Here is a 16,015-nt window from a genome sequence, read left to right as displayed (position 1 = left end):
TCAAGCCGAATCTATCAAATTTGCATTTTCCGAAGCAATATGAGAACCAAAACACAACCATCCTTAAAAATGCACACTTATTCAAATATTGCAACGCAGCTCCCCATCTGAACAGTGGTTTACAAAAATGCATATGTTAGGGGAAAGTGTGCATAAAAATGAATATATGAGTGAAAATAACTTACAAAATATGATGAGAGATTTCTTGCAAAAATGTGTACATTAGTCAAAACTGCCTACAAAAATGTATTTGTTAGGGGAAATTCACACTAAAATGCTGGAAATTTTTGATGAGGATTTGTAAAAAAAGAAATCACAAATCGCTGCAGAAATGTGGACAACTAAATTTAAGATTGGACAGATCTTTCCATCCCTAGCCCTAGGTAACAGGGCCAATGGCCACGGATTATGACAGCTGGAGTCCAACAACATGGGGGGGGGAGATTCCCCATCCCTGAGATGGACACATTTCAGCCTTCTTCTGAGGTCCTAGCAATCCACACCTGCTGCCTGCCTGCCTGCCTGCCTGCATCTATCTATCTATCTATCTATCTATCTATCTATCTATCTATCTATCTATCTATCTATCTATCTATCTATCTATCTATCTATCTATCTATCTATCTATCTATCTATCTATCTATCTATCTATCTATCTATCTATCTATCTATCTATCTATCTATCTATCTATCTATCTATCTATCTATCTATCTATACCACCCCATAGCTGAAGCTCTCTGGGCAGTTTACAGCAATTAAAAACAAATGTAGACATATCGCCATAGTAGACATTTGGTTGATTTACAGCGTGTTGGCTTAGTACAGGTGTGGGGAACCTTTGGCTCTCAGAGGTTGCTGAACTACAACTCCCATCAGCCACAGAAAGTATAGCCAATGGCCAGGGTTGATGGGAATCGTAACCCAGAAAATCTGGAGGGCCAAAGGTTCCCCACATTTGGCTTAGAAGTAAGTTAAATGGGATTTTCTCCCAGGTGTGTATAGGATTGCATCCTTCAGATAAATGCTACCCTTGGTTTATTTTGCCATTACTACTAAATGATACCAGCATGTGACAAATCTCAAAGCAAGTAAGCCACCTACTTATATAGAGAGTTGTATAAGACTCCAAATTGTGTCTGTGATATGAGAGAATCTAATTTTTTAAACACATATACTCTGTTCACATAAGCAATAGAAAGAGCTGCAAATGCACGTGAGATCACAGCTTCACATCTGCAAAATGAAAAATTGCAATTCCTGCCAGCTGTATTTCCCAGAATGCCTTGAGAGTGATGTGATGTGACAGTTTGTGGCATCACTCCTGAGGCATTGTGGGAAGCTTTGAAGAGAGCTTCACACTTGTTTGACTTTTTGCGGGGACCTTTTTTAAAGTTTACAAAAGCAAGACCCTTCTCCTGGAAAACCCTCAGACACCTCATAGGATTAAGAAAGGTAAGTGACAACCCTCCAAGAGAGAGAGAGAGAGAGAGAGAGAGAGAGAGAGAGAACAATTTCTCTTTCTTCGCTACCCACATTTTGCAAGGGATATCTCATTTCAGCTTACCTCTAGTTCCACTTCTCATGGAAAAAGTTTATTGCCAATTTATTTCTCGGGGTTCTTATTGTGCCATGTGCTCATCATCTAATTATACATCTTGTGAGGGAAAGATGTCTCTTTTTTTAAAAAAAAAGTGTTGGATGGAATGAGTAGCCTTACGCCAAGAGAGGGAACAGCAGGAGAATATCAGGATGTCCCCTAAAATGACATCTCTGGTGTAGCCTAAAATAAAGTGTTCTTAGCAGATAACTGCTGCCTGTTGTTCTCTATAGCACTAAGAACTATGCAATATAAGTGTGAAGGAATGGGACCTTGCTGTCCTGGACTGTAAATATGGACTATGCTTTTTAGGAAATGCTGTGTATAATATGGGGATGCATGTCCGTACCTGTCTGTTGTTTAGGAACTGATAGGGTTAGCCTGCCTAAATCACCCGGTCCGGCTGATGACCTGGCCTGGGGCAGTTATCAAGGCAGTGTATCTGCCATTGTCTATGTGTGGAAAGTCACATCCCAGTCCAGATCATTCATGACTTCCTGTGACCTACTGGGGTGGGGCATATGATTGGCAAGGAGCAGGTCAATAGAGGTGATAATTAAAGGCCGTCTGTCTGGAGTTAGGTGGTTGAAGGTGGGACTCCTGACATAACAAGCCTTTGACCAAGGGAGATAGGCAAAAACCAAGAGGAAAGGCTGCTATTCCAGAGTAAGATTCTCCCGAGGTCCTGGTGAGTGTGGGGACCGTTTAGTCTAGGACAAGTGATTTGCATTTAATCAGTTTTGTTTTTGCACCAACGGGATATCCTAGGTTCCCTGTATTTATTTTTTTCTGCGCCACATATGGTGGCATTTGGTGCACCACATATGGTGGAATTGCATTGCAATTCTTTCTCTATAACTTTCCCTTGGCTTCAACTCCACATTTTTCTTTCTGTTTTGGTAAACTCTTTAACTGTTTTATCAACCTGGTCTGGTCTCTCTTTCTTTTCACCACCCACACCTGAAGCTATTATACCATGCTATCACAAGAGGCTTCAGAGAGATCCCAAGGAAATTTGGAGGCTGTTTGATAAGGGGCAGCCTCCTTAAACATTGTAATTTCTTATCTGGGGGTGACGAGAACCTCAAATGGGGAGTGGGAGGGTGCAAAGAGAGGGGGTGCACTCTCTTGTGGCAGGATCTCCCTTCCCTAGGTGTCCAGGGACCCAGAGGGGCCGAGGGTGGCAGTCACAATAAAACGTGTTGTACTGCAATTCCCAGTGTCTCTGACTATTGGCCATGCTGGCTAGGGCTCTGCCTGCAGGGAATGGGTCATGCCTGTTACTTGCATGCATCATAGATGCTTGTAACCCAAGTGGCCCGTTCTTCTGCTTAGGATGCAGCAACAGAAAATTCAAATAACTGATATAAAAATGGCATTCTAAAGTTGAGGCAAGTCTCTATTCATTTCCCGATAACACTAGCTTTGAAAAGATTGCAAGTTCTTTACTGGGGGGGTGGGGGTGAGGATCCTCTGTGTGTGCTTCGCATCATGTTTAATAAGGACACAGCCGTCACCAGTTTCTCGCACTCCTTCAGCTTTTCCTTTCCCCACCATTAAAGTTCTAATCTGCCCCAATTAGTGTGAATGGACCTCCATGCACACAAAAATTATCACAGGATTTAAAAATATTTCTTCACATTAGCTGCTGGTGGAGAAAACCTGATGATATGAGACATTGGACAAACCATTATACTTCCCCGCTTTTCATGTCTTCCTTCTTTCCTTTTTTGGTTGTTGCTACTGTTCAAGGAGAAATGAAGGGAAATGAAACACCAGAGTGTTTTCAAGCCCCTACTAAATTCAGATTGATTTCTAAAGTCAGGCTGCTTTAGACATCATGTTAAAGTGAGGGGAAATATCCTGTTGGGGATCATCAGCCTCTTGCGACAGGGAATGAAATTCCTTGATGCTTCAACTGAGACTGAAAGCCTAATCCCATATTTGGTTTCAATGAAATAAAGTCACATTTTATGCCCCAATTAGGAATCGACAAATCTGTCAGTTTTGGCTTCTTTCAGTGTCCACATGAAAATTCATCAGCATTTTAGTTTTTTTCCTAATACACATTTTTGTCTGCAGTGTTGCTTAATATACACATTTTTGCAAAGCAATTTTGCTTAATACAATGCATATTTGTATGTTATTTTCATTTGTATGCTTTTATATGCACACTTTCCCCCAGTGTAAGCATTTTTATACACATTATGTAGCTGGAGAAATCCACATTTTGAAGGGTGGCTGTGTTTCAATCCACAGAGTGTTTCAAAAAGTGTGATTTAGGTTGATTCACTTTTAAATGCGAATGGAATCGAATTGCTCCCAGTTCCTAGCCCAAATCCAGCGTTCTGCTCCATACCTGGACATTCAAGGCATGCTTCCTCATTCAAATAAATATGTAGTTCAGCTTCTTCCACCAAACGGAATGACATCACATTTTTGTGTAAGAGAGCTGAGTGTTTCACACAGGTTTCCAACCTGGGGTAGTAGTTCTTTTATCTGACATGGTAGCTTAAGATCCAATGTATTGTAGTGGTCATTGGATCCTAGTTTTCCAACAGTGTTCCAGTGCAGTGTGGTGTAGTGCAGTGGTTCCCAACTTGGGGGGTCGGGAACTCATCCCGGGGGGGGTCACAAAGAGCCAAGAGAATAATTATCTATTAATTAAAATATAACTAATGGCTGGTCTGCCCACCACCAACTTGCGAGCCTGCACTCCATGTGCATGCAGCCACTTCCACCTCCCTTTCCTTCCAGCTGGCACAGTCAGTTCCCACCATGCAGATTGCTGAGCAGCACAGCACTTAAGTGAGTACATCACGAGAAGGGGCCAGCTGAATTTATTGAAGCTCCAGTGCCTCTCCCTCCATCTCTTTTATCGGTGGTTGTGAGGGAAGATGGATCAAAGCGATTGGCTCTGCCTGTAAAGTAACAGGATGAGTCCTGAAGCATCCCCATACACACCTGGGCATTCATTAAACATTCACTGTATGGTTGGAGACTAAAGACCTGATGGTTTACCCCCAGAACACCATTGTGCCGCCAGACGGCCTCTTTCTCAAGGAGGTAGGGTATTGCGAAGTCGTCTTTTGACTGAAACAACAAAGGCAGAAGGGTAGCCTCGTTGAATGCACCATGGCTTATGATAGGACTCTCTTCCAAGTTGTTGGAACAGAGCGGGGCAGGGGATAAGTGGGGAAGCGTGATGGAATTTGCTGTGTTGGTATATTTATTTGTTAATAATTTGTATTAAGTATGAGTTTATTTGTATTATGGCTTCATTGTGTCATTTTTATAATACTTCTTGTGTCCTTTTTTTCTTGTGCATCACTTAGAGATATTTTTATATATTAAGCAGTACAGAAATAGTCTAAAAAACAAATATAGTTAACTTATAGTAGAATGTAAACATGTCTGCTCAAAAGTAAGTCTCTTTATATTTACTCCTAGGTAGTGCTGGTATAGCACAGTGGGGAGGAGAGCCTGGCTGGGGGTCCAGAGTCTGTGAGTTCAAATCCCCGCTCCTGTCTCCTGGGTGTCAAGGGCCAGCTAAGGATCACCCCCACAGTGAGTGGCTCAGGGGTTACGTGCCCTGCCACCTGTGCAGCCGTGGGCAAGCTGTATAGTCCCAAGGACCCCAGTTGCCCCCCAGCTGGCAGTTGCAGACAAGGAAGGGGCTGGCTTGTGCAGCTGTGGCAAGCTGAGCAGGCCCTAGGGAGCTGGGGAGGACTAGCCTCAGAGGGAGGCAATGGTACACCCCCTCTGAATACCGCTTACCATGAAAATCCTATTCATAGGGTAGCCATAAGTTGGGATCGACTTGAAGGCAGTCCATTTCCATTTTCACTCCTAGGTAAATCAAACCGCAGTAATCAGACCAGACTAAGATTCTGTTGAAGCTTTGAAGCTGTACGGCTTTTGGGGGGATGACGACATGGGGCTTTATAGTACAAAGATGCATCATTCTGGTTAAAGGAAGTAAAATTTATGTCTCTATAATGCAAGGATTTAGGCTGCAATCCTAACCAGTCTACTCAGAAGTAAGCCCTATAGAATTTAATTGAACAACAGCCATATAAAATGGGTTAGGCTGCGAGTTAGGCTGCAATCTAGTACATACTTACCTGGGAGTAAGTCCCATTGAACCCGGTGGAGCTTACTTCTGGGTAGACATGTATTGGATGGCTGACCCAAAGCAGTAAGTGAGCAAAAAAAAAAAAAGATGAGTAAAGTTAGTTTTAAAAATGTGAAATTGCACATGTTCAGTGCATTTTGTTGCTGTTCATCAAGGCTTTGAGTGTGTTTTCAGACAATTGTATATGTTCATTTTCAATATAATTTTCAATATTTTAAAATATGTTAAGTTGCCCAGATTTTTGTTGTTTTTACTCTTGAGTTTTTTTGCATGGTTTAGGGCTGGCATTGGGGGACAGCAAGGCTCTTGTGCCTTTAACAGCTGTATGGCAGACAGAAATAAAACAAATTAAATTAAGCCTTTTCTAGTATGGAAATGCAATGATGGGGAAAGCTTCACCTGTTGACTTTGCATCTGTTAGACATATTATCATTATTATGTGGAGCTTCCTGAGCCAAGTGCTAAAGAGGAGGCATTGTTATATACAGGTGGAACCACACTCCAAAGGCCCTGGCATCAACCAGGCTCTGTTCACCACTCTAGGTGGTTTACTTCTGTAGAAGGGCAGGTAATAAATATCATCATCATCTGTTTTTGTGATGACTAAAAAGGGACATTGTTTAATGTTAATCTCTGTTAATTGAAAAGAGACTAAAATTACAACAATTAGCATATGGGAGCTGTGAACATTTTTGAGGTTACAGACGGGGTCCCATACTCATAAAGGTTGGGATCCACTGGTGTAGTGGGTAGGATCATGGTCTAGGACTAGGAAGAGCAGGGTTCAAATCTCCCTTGAGCCATGAAGTTCAGTGGGTGACCTTGGGCCAGTCACTTTGCCTCAGCCTAACCCACCTCATAGGTTTGTTGTAAAGATAAAATGGAGGAAAAGAAAGAGAAGAATGTACCATGAGCTTCTTGGAGGAAAGGTAGGATATTAAAAAATAAAATAAGGGGGGGAATTAGAAATGTTCCACTGTGATAAATGGGGTTTACTCCCAAGGAAGTGTGTCTGGAAATCCTTACGTGGAAGTAAATTTCATTATATTTATGGGGACTCCTTCTAGTTTTAGACTTTTATAGAACTGCAGCCTGAATAATGAAAAAAAGTTTGCAAATTGCCCGTTTTATTTCTTGTGGTTCTTTGTAAGCAAGTCAGTAAATAGGAATACTTTCATTCGGGTTACTGGGTGCGGTTCTAAATCCAAGTGACTCTTTTTTATATATAAAGATTATCAGGAAGCCACAGACCTCAGCATGACATATACAAAGAGCAATGTACTGTTTTGTTGTTTTTTAAAAAAAGACAGTGGATCCCTTTTGAGTTTAGAATTGCCACATATTGCATGTCATTAGCAGTAATATACTTTAGATATTCATTGGTTTTGACCCCTGCCCATAATTTATTATGTACCTGGAGATATTTATCTTCCCACTTTGAAACCAGATTACAATTAATATGACACACATGACTTTAAATTAGTACTTTAGCAAGAGATGCGTGAGTAATGAATTAGCTGCAGCTTTGAACTCTTGGCTGATTATTTTAATTGCCTGCATGTGGCTGTTATGTTATCCAGACCTACAAAAGATGCACTCAAGGGGGCAATAGTGTCCACAGACCAGACTCTGCTTCAATCTATGTATTATTTGGGAGACTTTTAATCAGGTGGGGGAATTACCATATACTGAAATCAGTAGGGCTAAGCATGCTTCGCCATTTCAGATTTCACAGTTGTGGGGTAACTTCAGCTGAGGGGACAGGATTCTCAGCATGGTTTAAAGGCCTCAACAGTAGACTAGTGAAATTGCTCTCAGCCTAATTTCAAAAGCACTCTGCAAGCGTTCAGTTCAGGCCTCCAGCAAAAAGGGTGGCCCTACTTTTACCTACCTACCACTGGCTTTGGCCCTGCTTGAAGTCACCATGTGGCCCCCCAACATATTGTCTCAGGGGAAATGTAAGCCTTGTCAGGAAAAAAGGTTGTCCAATCATGACACAAGCAATAGTCCATCTCTCTTAGTGAGCATTAAGTGATATTTTGGGCCTTCTCTGTTTTTCAGACTGCACTCCTATCCACATTTATCCAGGATGCGGTTGACAGGTCAGAAGCATCCCAAACCCCGAGATTTCAGGGGTGGATTCTAGTGTTGTCACAGGGGCAGGCCCTAGTGTGGTTATCAACCACAGTTGCTTGAAGCATACAATTCAAACAAAAACCTTTCTCCAATTGGAAATTAAGATAGAAAACTTAGCTAAAAGATGGAGCTTCTGGCAAGGAGGGTTTAAATGCCCTCAGGCCAGACCAGTCACCAGAAGGCCATTGCACGAAGAAAGGAGCTTAGTGTTGTGGAGATGTTTGATGGGAGCACTCAAGAGTAGAGATGGATGCCCCTGAAGGCTGCAGTTCTAAGCACAGTTATTAATGGACTAAGCCCCCATAGAACTCAACAGGACTTACTTCTGAGTAGGTATAGTTTGGATTGTGCTGTTGGTAAATCTTGACTAGGGATCCTTTGCAAAGATATCCATATCCAAGCAGGGTTTGCAACCCCCTGCCTCGAATGCCCCACCCCTACCTTTTAACATGGCTGCTCCAAACTTCTTTATAGATTTGATTTTATAGATCACTTCAGAAAGAGGTTGAGAAATGAGTAAGAAGATTCTCTATCCTTTTTCTGTCTACCCTGTGGGCTGCTATAAACTCACTTTGACAGCCAACCTAATTCTAGTGAGTGACAATCAACAGAGAGAAAACACACATGGTTTGGTCTATCTTCACAGGCAGCAGCTTGAGACCAACAACAATCGCAGCCACACTCATAGTATGTGGATTCTCTTTTACTACTATTGGGCAAGAAACAAATCATGCAGCCAACAAGGTGCATCATCAGTGGGTTTAAGGGGGTTGAGCTGAGTGCATGGAACCACTGTTGTTGCTTCTATGGATGTAACAGAGTGAGGTTACAGGTAAATGAAATGCAAATAGAAAAAGAAAAAGACAGTGATGATTTCCTAAATGCAATAACATACCAACCACAAGATTCCAATGAGTAAGGCAGAAAACTCAGCATCCCACAACCAGTCAGGATTCCTAAACAAAAACCAAAACTAAAAAAATCCTGGCAACAAGTCAGCCAAGGTCACAGAAATCCCCATGCAGCACAATCTGACCCAGGAGCTGCAGTTAGTGCAGAATGCTGTGGCATGAGTGCTGACATGAGTGAGACCCTCTCAGCACATCATACATCTGTTCTGAAATCTGCATGGGTTGCCAATTTGCTACCAGGCCAAGTTCAAGGTCTGCTTTCCATGTTATGGGTGCCACATAGTACTTGTTCTGTTCTTGTAAGAAATCAGTCCTTCAGTGTGGCAGCACTGAAGCTTTGAAACTCCCTGCCTATTGACATTAGTCAGACGCTTTCATTGTACTCTTTTCAGCACCTGCTAAAAACATTTTTGTTTAGGCAAGCCCACCCAGGCATGTAGAAGCTATTGTGTCTTTTTTAATCTGTTTTTATCTCATTGTTGATTTTATTTTGAATGTTTTTAAACACCTGTCTTTAACTGTTTTTGCCAACGATTTTCTTGTGTTAATTCCTTCTGTAAACCACTTTGAGATTTTTTACATTAAAGTGGTATATAAATGTTGTAAATAAAATACATAAATACATTTTGGAGTCTGGCCCTGGGTCTCTTTCCGCTTTTAGGAACAAAGGAATCTCTTTATACTGACTCGGGCCATTTGATACCATCTAGCTCAGTACTGATGACATGGACTAGCACTGGCTTTCCAGGATTCCAGGCAATAGTCTTTTCCAGAAATTGAATGTTGGACCTTTGCAGGCAAAGTATATGCCCTACCACTGAGCTACAACCCTTCCCATTTAAAAACGTATCTTAAAATTGTTCTTTTCAATTCACTAAGTAATGCACAGCATATCTAGGGCAGATCCACACCATTCATTTAAAGCACATTCAACACACATTTTGAAGCACATGAATCACATCACAGAATCATAGGAACTGTAGTTCGTTAAGGGTGGTGGGAACTATAACTGGGGGGGGGCTACACTTCCCAGGATTATTTAGGGGAAGTCATGCACTTTAAATGAGAGTTGGATATCCTTTAAACATATTGCGTGGATCTACTTAATAAACTTTGCCTGCATATAAATAGTTTTAATTATTTTTTTAAAATGTAAATGAGATATAAAGTTTAATGGGTAACCATGGACTACTCTCCATCTCTCAGCCTAATCTTTCCCTCAGGATGAAAACAGAGGGGGACCATGACCACCTCAAGGAAGAAGGGCACATTTAAAATGTAGAGGAAATAATCATGTATAACCATAGTGTGAAATCAGATACTTATTGGGACATAGTATGAAGAAATGTTTATATACAGTATGCTTGACAGTCAAGATGTTTATTTACACAACCTGTAAAGATATGTATAGTGCAATCCTGTTTGTTTACTCAGAAGCAAGTCCCAATGTATTCAATGGGGCTTACACAAACAGGGAAGCATGCATAGAACTGCAACCTCAAGTGATAAGGAACTTCACTCATCCAACCCAAAATTCAGAATCATGCCACTTTAAGCTGTTTTGCAACTGTTTAAACTTATTGGATTTTAAAGAGATTTATTTCTTATTGGGGGCTGCCTTGGTTTTCATTCGGCAACTCTATATCACAGGGGTTGTTGGAAAGACTCCATATAGACATACACACTGGAGATGTAAAAATACATACACCCCATATAATAGTTTATTGTCAAAACCAGTTGGTCATTGCAGAACATTTAAAAAAAAATCAGTGTTAGTTTCCTACATAATAAAAGTAGTGAGACTTTGTAAGCTCTGTTTAATTGCTTTAAAAATAGGATTGGAGGGGAAGAGAAAGATGTAAAACACAAACACAATCCTTGGCAAAGTTCACTCAACAAGTCCAATTAATTTACAGCACAATCCTAACCATGTCTACTCAAAAGTAAGTCCTATTGAATTCAATAGGGTTTAGTCCTGGTATGTGGGATTTGCATTGCAGCTTTACTCCCAGAAAAGCGAGTATTGGATTAAAGCTTCATATTGGGAAGGTTTTCAAAACACTGCCCTCTTCAACAGCCCAGGGAAATTTAAACTTGTTTGACTCCTGCACACAAGAGGGAAAAAGAACTGAAAGCTGTATACTTACTAAATTTATGAGATTTTCCAGAGAAGCAGGAAAAGCCAACAGTTTTCTGGCCTTGCAATAGGGTCTAGGTACTGCCTGGAAATCAGCAAAATCACGACCCTGACTTCACTTATTGGCTACAAACCTGAAAGGGTGGGGTTAGAGTAACCCGCTACAGATCATTTAACAGAAGTTGCAGGGCAGGGGGCTGAAATTTTGGTGTATATCTCTTGAACCAGACCACCTAGAAATTTATTTTAAAAAAAATGAAAGCTGAGAGTCCAGAAATTAAGGTGACTCACCTGGACCTGGAGAGCACCCCAAAAATCCAGAGTCTTCAGGTGAAAATCGGAGACCTGGCAACCCTAATCCAGGAGGAGCAGATATGTAGAGGATTGTGCCATTTGTAGTCTATTCATAAATTGCTGTTTGTATTCTACTCATAAATAAATAAGCCACAATTTCCCCATTTGTCAAATGTCAGGTTATAACACCATTCTTCTGAGCCTTTCCCTACATGGATTTAGGTTTACAATATGAATACACTCAGCAGATGCCTCTGGTATGCATAAGTTTGATCATCAGTATAAATATTAAAGTACAAATAACACCTTGTATTTTGTACATGTCATTTGTCTGTTTCTTGACAGAAGCAGCCAGTTTTGATGGGCTTGCTGTGGTCCCTTCGTTTTTTTATCCTATTATCCAATTTTCCGCTGTGCCAATCTCCTTCTGTCATGCTGACGGCTAGCCAAGCTCACCTCCTTCCTGAAGAGAGTGGCACATAGCACTTTTGCATCAGAATAGGCAGAAGAGAAAGCAGAAGGGGTGATCGGTGCTGAAGCCAAAGCCTTGTAAGCTGTTTGACCACTCTGGTGGTGAATTGAAGGTCATTCATCTTTAAGGAACTTCACACATTTCTTGGAAAGTAAGTTATACTGATTTCACAGGAATTCAACTTCAGTATGGGCAGAGGAGTGCAGCCTGAGGACGTCATTGTCTGAGTGAATGGATCGGCTTCAAACTGCAATCAGATTTTTGAAGGGCTTTTGGAGAGCCACGGCAGCATAGCGGTTGGAAGGTTGGGCTGGGATCACATTCACACCATACATTTATTCCACTATTATTCCATTTTAAACAGTCATGGCTTCCCCCAAAGAATCTTGGGATATAAATATTCTATGTGGGAAATTGTTCTAAAGAGGTAGAGAGGACCTGTGGCATTCCAAATGTTGTTGAATTCCAACTCCCATCAGCGCTAGCCAGCATGGCCAATGGTCAGGGATGATGGGAGTTGTAGCCTAACCACACCTGGAGGGCCACGGGCTCCCCACCCTTGTTCTAAAGGGTGAACCAAAGAATGATAATCTAGATTCCAGTTCTCAATTTGTTTAAACAGATTTTTATTTTTACATTAAAAGGTAGGCAGGAACCTAGCAAATAAACCCAAATGTGAATTCAAACATTTCCCAAAAGTTAATAGTGGTTTTATGTACTTAAATGCAAGCCTAACAAGAATGGATATGGCTCTAATGTAGAAACGAAATTCCTATGACTCAATAGGATTGCTGCAGTTGATATGCAAAGTAAGGCAATGCAGAATTATTGTTGAACATCTGTTCCAGAGGCTGCCATTGTGGTGGGCATGTGGGGTGTCCTGATGTGCAAACAGAGCACTCCACATGTAGGGGCTTCTCTTTTGTGAGCAGAATTTCTTCTATCACCTGTGGAATTGAATCCACTTGAAGAATGGGGCAAAGAGTGCTGGGAGGAACACAGGAAGCTGGTTCACACCAAGTCAGGCCATTGATCCACCTAACTCAGTATTGTCTGTACTAACTTGCAGCAGCTCTTCAGGATTTGAGTTGGGGGCCGTTCCCAGTCCCACCTGGGGATGGCTAGGGATGCCTTTCTGCATGCAAAACAGATGCTTTAATATAAAGCTACAGTCCTTGTCCATAAACCTTCATATATGGTACTTTGTGGGCAAATCAGAGCCTCAACTTTCCTTTGGGCATATGATGAATGGATCAGATCTTTACCAAGAAAAGCTTTTGTAGCATATTTGGTATCTATATAATGACATCCTCAGAATGAAGCCCTAAGGATGGTTTCACACCACATAACTCAAGACAGATTGTGGACCAGTTTGGTGTTTGTACCTTGCCTGTGCAGTTACAACATGGTTTGGGAACCGTCATGTGAATCCACCTTAAGCTGTTTGGAGAAGGTCCATAGCTTGGTGGTTAGAGCACCTACTTTGCATACAGAAGGTCCCAGGTTCAGTCCATGGCATCTCCAGGTAGAGCTGGAAACACTCCCTGTCTGAAGCCCAGGAGAGCCACTGCAAGTTGTGGCCAATGCTGTGCAAGATGGACCAGTGGTCTGACTCGGTTTGAGGCAGCTTCCTGTGTTCTGAAACTGGTACAGATTAATCTGCAGAGAAACAAACCATAAGCTAGTATTTAACATTTAAATATAGGCAAATTGTATTTTTACTAGTATTTGTTTATTCCTTGGATAAGAGCAATCAAAGGATATTATCATTAAGAGGGGAAAGGCATGAAGGTTAAAAAAATGAACAAAGGTGAGAAATGATATAAAGTAGACAGATGGGTACCGCTAGTAGCTGAAGGATGGAATTAAGGAATGGAACATCTGGAAAATCCTCCTGACAGAGCTACCTAGCTGTGGTGTCAAACAGCATCCTAGGGAAGCCTCTGGAAAGGCATCACTTTGGCATATTGAAAACTATTGTGGACAATGTGCTAATACATTTACCACAGGGAGAAAATCCACATTGCCAGAAGGATAGGCTGCATAATTTCATTGATCTTCCTTTTAACCCTATAATCTGACAAAGCAATGTTGGGGTAAACTGTATTGGAAGCAAAATATAGTTGTACAATTCATAATTTAGCTGTGTGTATCTGTGCACATCTCTATCTCTAGAGAGTTTTGCATTTCTGCCTTCAGTCACACTGAAAATTCCCAGCATGACCAACGGACAGAGGGACATAACAGCCTGCATTCAGACTCCTTTGGGTGTGCCACTCATCCCAAGGAAGCTGTCACCGAGATGTCTTGGATGTGATTACCTTTACCGGGAGATTTTTTTTTTTTTTTTACTTTCCCCTGAAAACTCAACCCTGCAGAATCACCATTGCTGCTGCTGCTTCCTGTAGACTGCAGTCAAAGGGCATAGCTGGGCTGGGATAAGAGCATTGGAAGCTGGATGGCAGAGAGTCTTGCTCCAGCTCCTCTTTGGTAGCTAAAGGAAGCTGACAACTGTGATAAGGATGAACAGCTGCTGCCACCACTATCAGAAAGCAATTTATGGGGATTGTTTGTATGTGTGCATGTGCAGGATTCAAAGGTTGGTGAGTCCCCTGCCCAAGTCTGGATCCTGGCAGGTACCTGACAGTGCCAACCCTTGAATCCAAGCCTAGTTCCACCCTCTTCCCCCCCCCCTTCTCATACCACTCTGACGTGATCTTTGAAAGAAGTCAAACATGCGGCTCCATTGAGGGCATTTCTACTGATGTGTCCTAATGGTTTGGTTTTAAGGCTGATGCTAGCTTGCCTTCTAAATGTCTCATTCAAAGTCATGTCTGGGCAAGCAAATGTCATTGTTCCTTTGCAAATTCCAAGCTGCATTTTCAAATGAGCCTGCATGAGCACATATGGCACATGTCCAATGGTTGCTTATTGAACAGATTTCAAGCAATTACATATGACGCAGAGAATGTCCAGACTCAGAAGCCTAATCCAGATTTTAAAAAGAAGAAAAATGCCACCACCCTTTTAGCTGACTAGCTTTCCATGTCAACACAAAAACAATGTTTGAAGATGTCCCTCAGCCATGTTTAACAAACTCAGGAAGTTTCTGTGCAGGTAATCCACAGATGCTTCAGATCAGGTGTAGCCATCAAGGTGTCCTGTAGATGTTGTGGACTACAATTCCCATTAGCCTTAGTGCCAGCATGGCCTCTAGTCAGGGTGGATGGGAGTTGTAGTCAAAAACATTTGGAGGGTAGCACAATGGCTACTCTGCTTTAGATCCATATGATAAAAAGTTGCCAACTGACTAGAAGGTGGTGGGGGTGGCCTGCTTCTGTGTATTTTGAAAAGCATCTTGATCTGCAGAAATCAGCTGATGAAAGTCAGGGCATGGAGGTAAGCAGGATTGCCATTTACTCAAGTGGCTGTTAAAGGCATAGGAAGAGGGACCAGTGAAAAAGTTAGCAACTAATTGGAATAGTTGCAGTTGAATTCAGAATGAAACTCTAAGCTGCCACAGTTCTCTTTATCACTGATATGTTGCTCCAGAAAGGTTATGACACCAGGTCATCTTATGTTTTGAGTAATTGCAGATCATTTTGTAAGCAAGCAAATGCCTCTTTCTTACTCATTATTATGTATTACCTTTCTTTTCACTCAAGCCTTTGGTATGCTGTCTTAGTCCTTTTTGTTTGCATTTTAAGTTTTGTAACTTGTATGTTTTTAATTTTTTTATATTGTATGTTTTTAAAATGTGTTGTACGTTGCCTAGAGACCTCTGGGTATGAGGCAACTAACAAATTAAATAATGGCCTTTCAGAGTTTTACATTGTGGCACCTCTGATCATTTTGAGTTTCTTTATGATTAAAAACTTCCAGGAGTCTGTAACTCCAAGTTAAAATCAATAAAAATGTAAAAAGACACTGCATTGAAGCTGCAATAAGCAATAAATAAAAAGGTTACATTTACTGATCTGTGTAGGAATGGGATAATCTGTTTATTTCAGGTTTTTTCTGTTCCTCATTTTTCCAATCGTCAGTTTTCTCTACATTCCCACATCAGTTTGTGGTTTTTAAAAAATGGTTCTCATTAAAATTCAACATTTTAGTACAAATTCCTCCTAATATGCACATTTTTGCAAAGCAATTTTCCCAAATGGTATGCATTTTTATATCTTATTTTCACCAATTTTTGCATTTTATATAAATTTTACCTTAGTATATGCATTTTTGTACACATGACTTGGCTGGAAAACTGCACTTCAAAACCTGGAGAAATGCACATTTCAAAGGATGTTTTGGTTCACATAGTGTTTCAGAAAATGAAAA

The 16,015-nt window shown here is 41.2% G+C and overlaps 1 long non-coding RNA gene across 1 annotated transcript; it reads left to right on the top strand.

Annotated features, from left to right (window-relative positions):
- Nucleotides 1-6,218: 6,218 nt before the first annotated feature.
- Nucleotides 6,219-15,515, top strand: LOC133378115 (uncharacterized). The gene is made up of 3 exons (XR_009760863.1): nucleotides 6,219-6,301; nucleotides 11,557-11,834; nucleotides 13,859-15,515. It is a non-coding gene; the product is annotated as an uncharacterized LOC133378115 (long non-coding RNA).
- The last annotated feature ends 500 nt before the right edge of the window (nucleotides 15,516-16,015 follow it).

This window comes from Rhineura floridana, chromosome 2 (genome assembly GCF_030035675.1).
Source record: "Rhineura floridana isolate rRhiFlo1 chromosome 2, rRhiFlo1.hap2, whole genome shotgun sequence".
NCBI lineage: Eukaryota > Metazoa > Chordata > Lepidosauria > Squamata > Rhineuridae > Rhineura > Rhineura floridana.
Note: the sequence above shows the minus strand (reverse complement) of the source record. Positions and strands in the feature narration are given on the sequence as shown.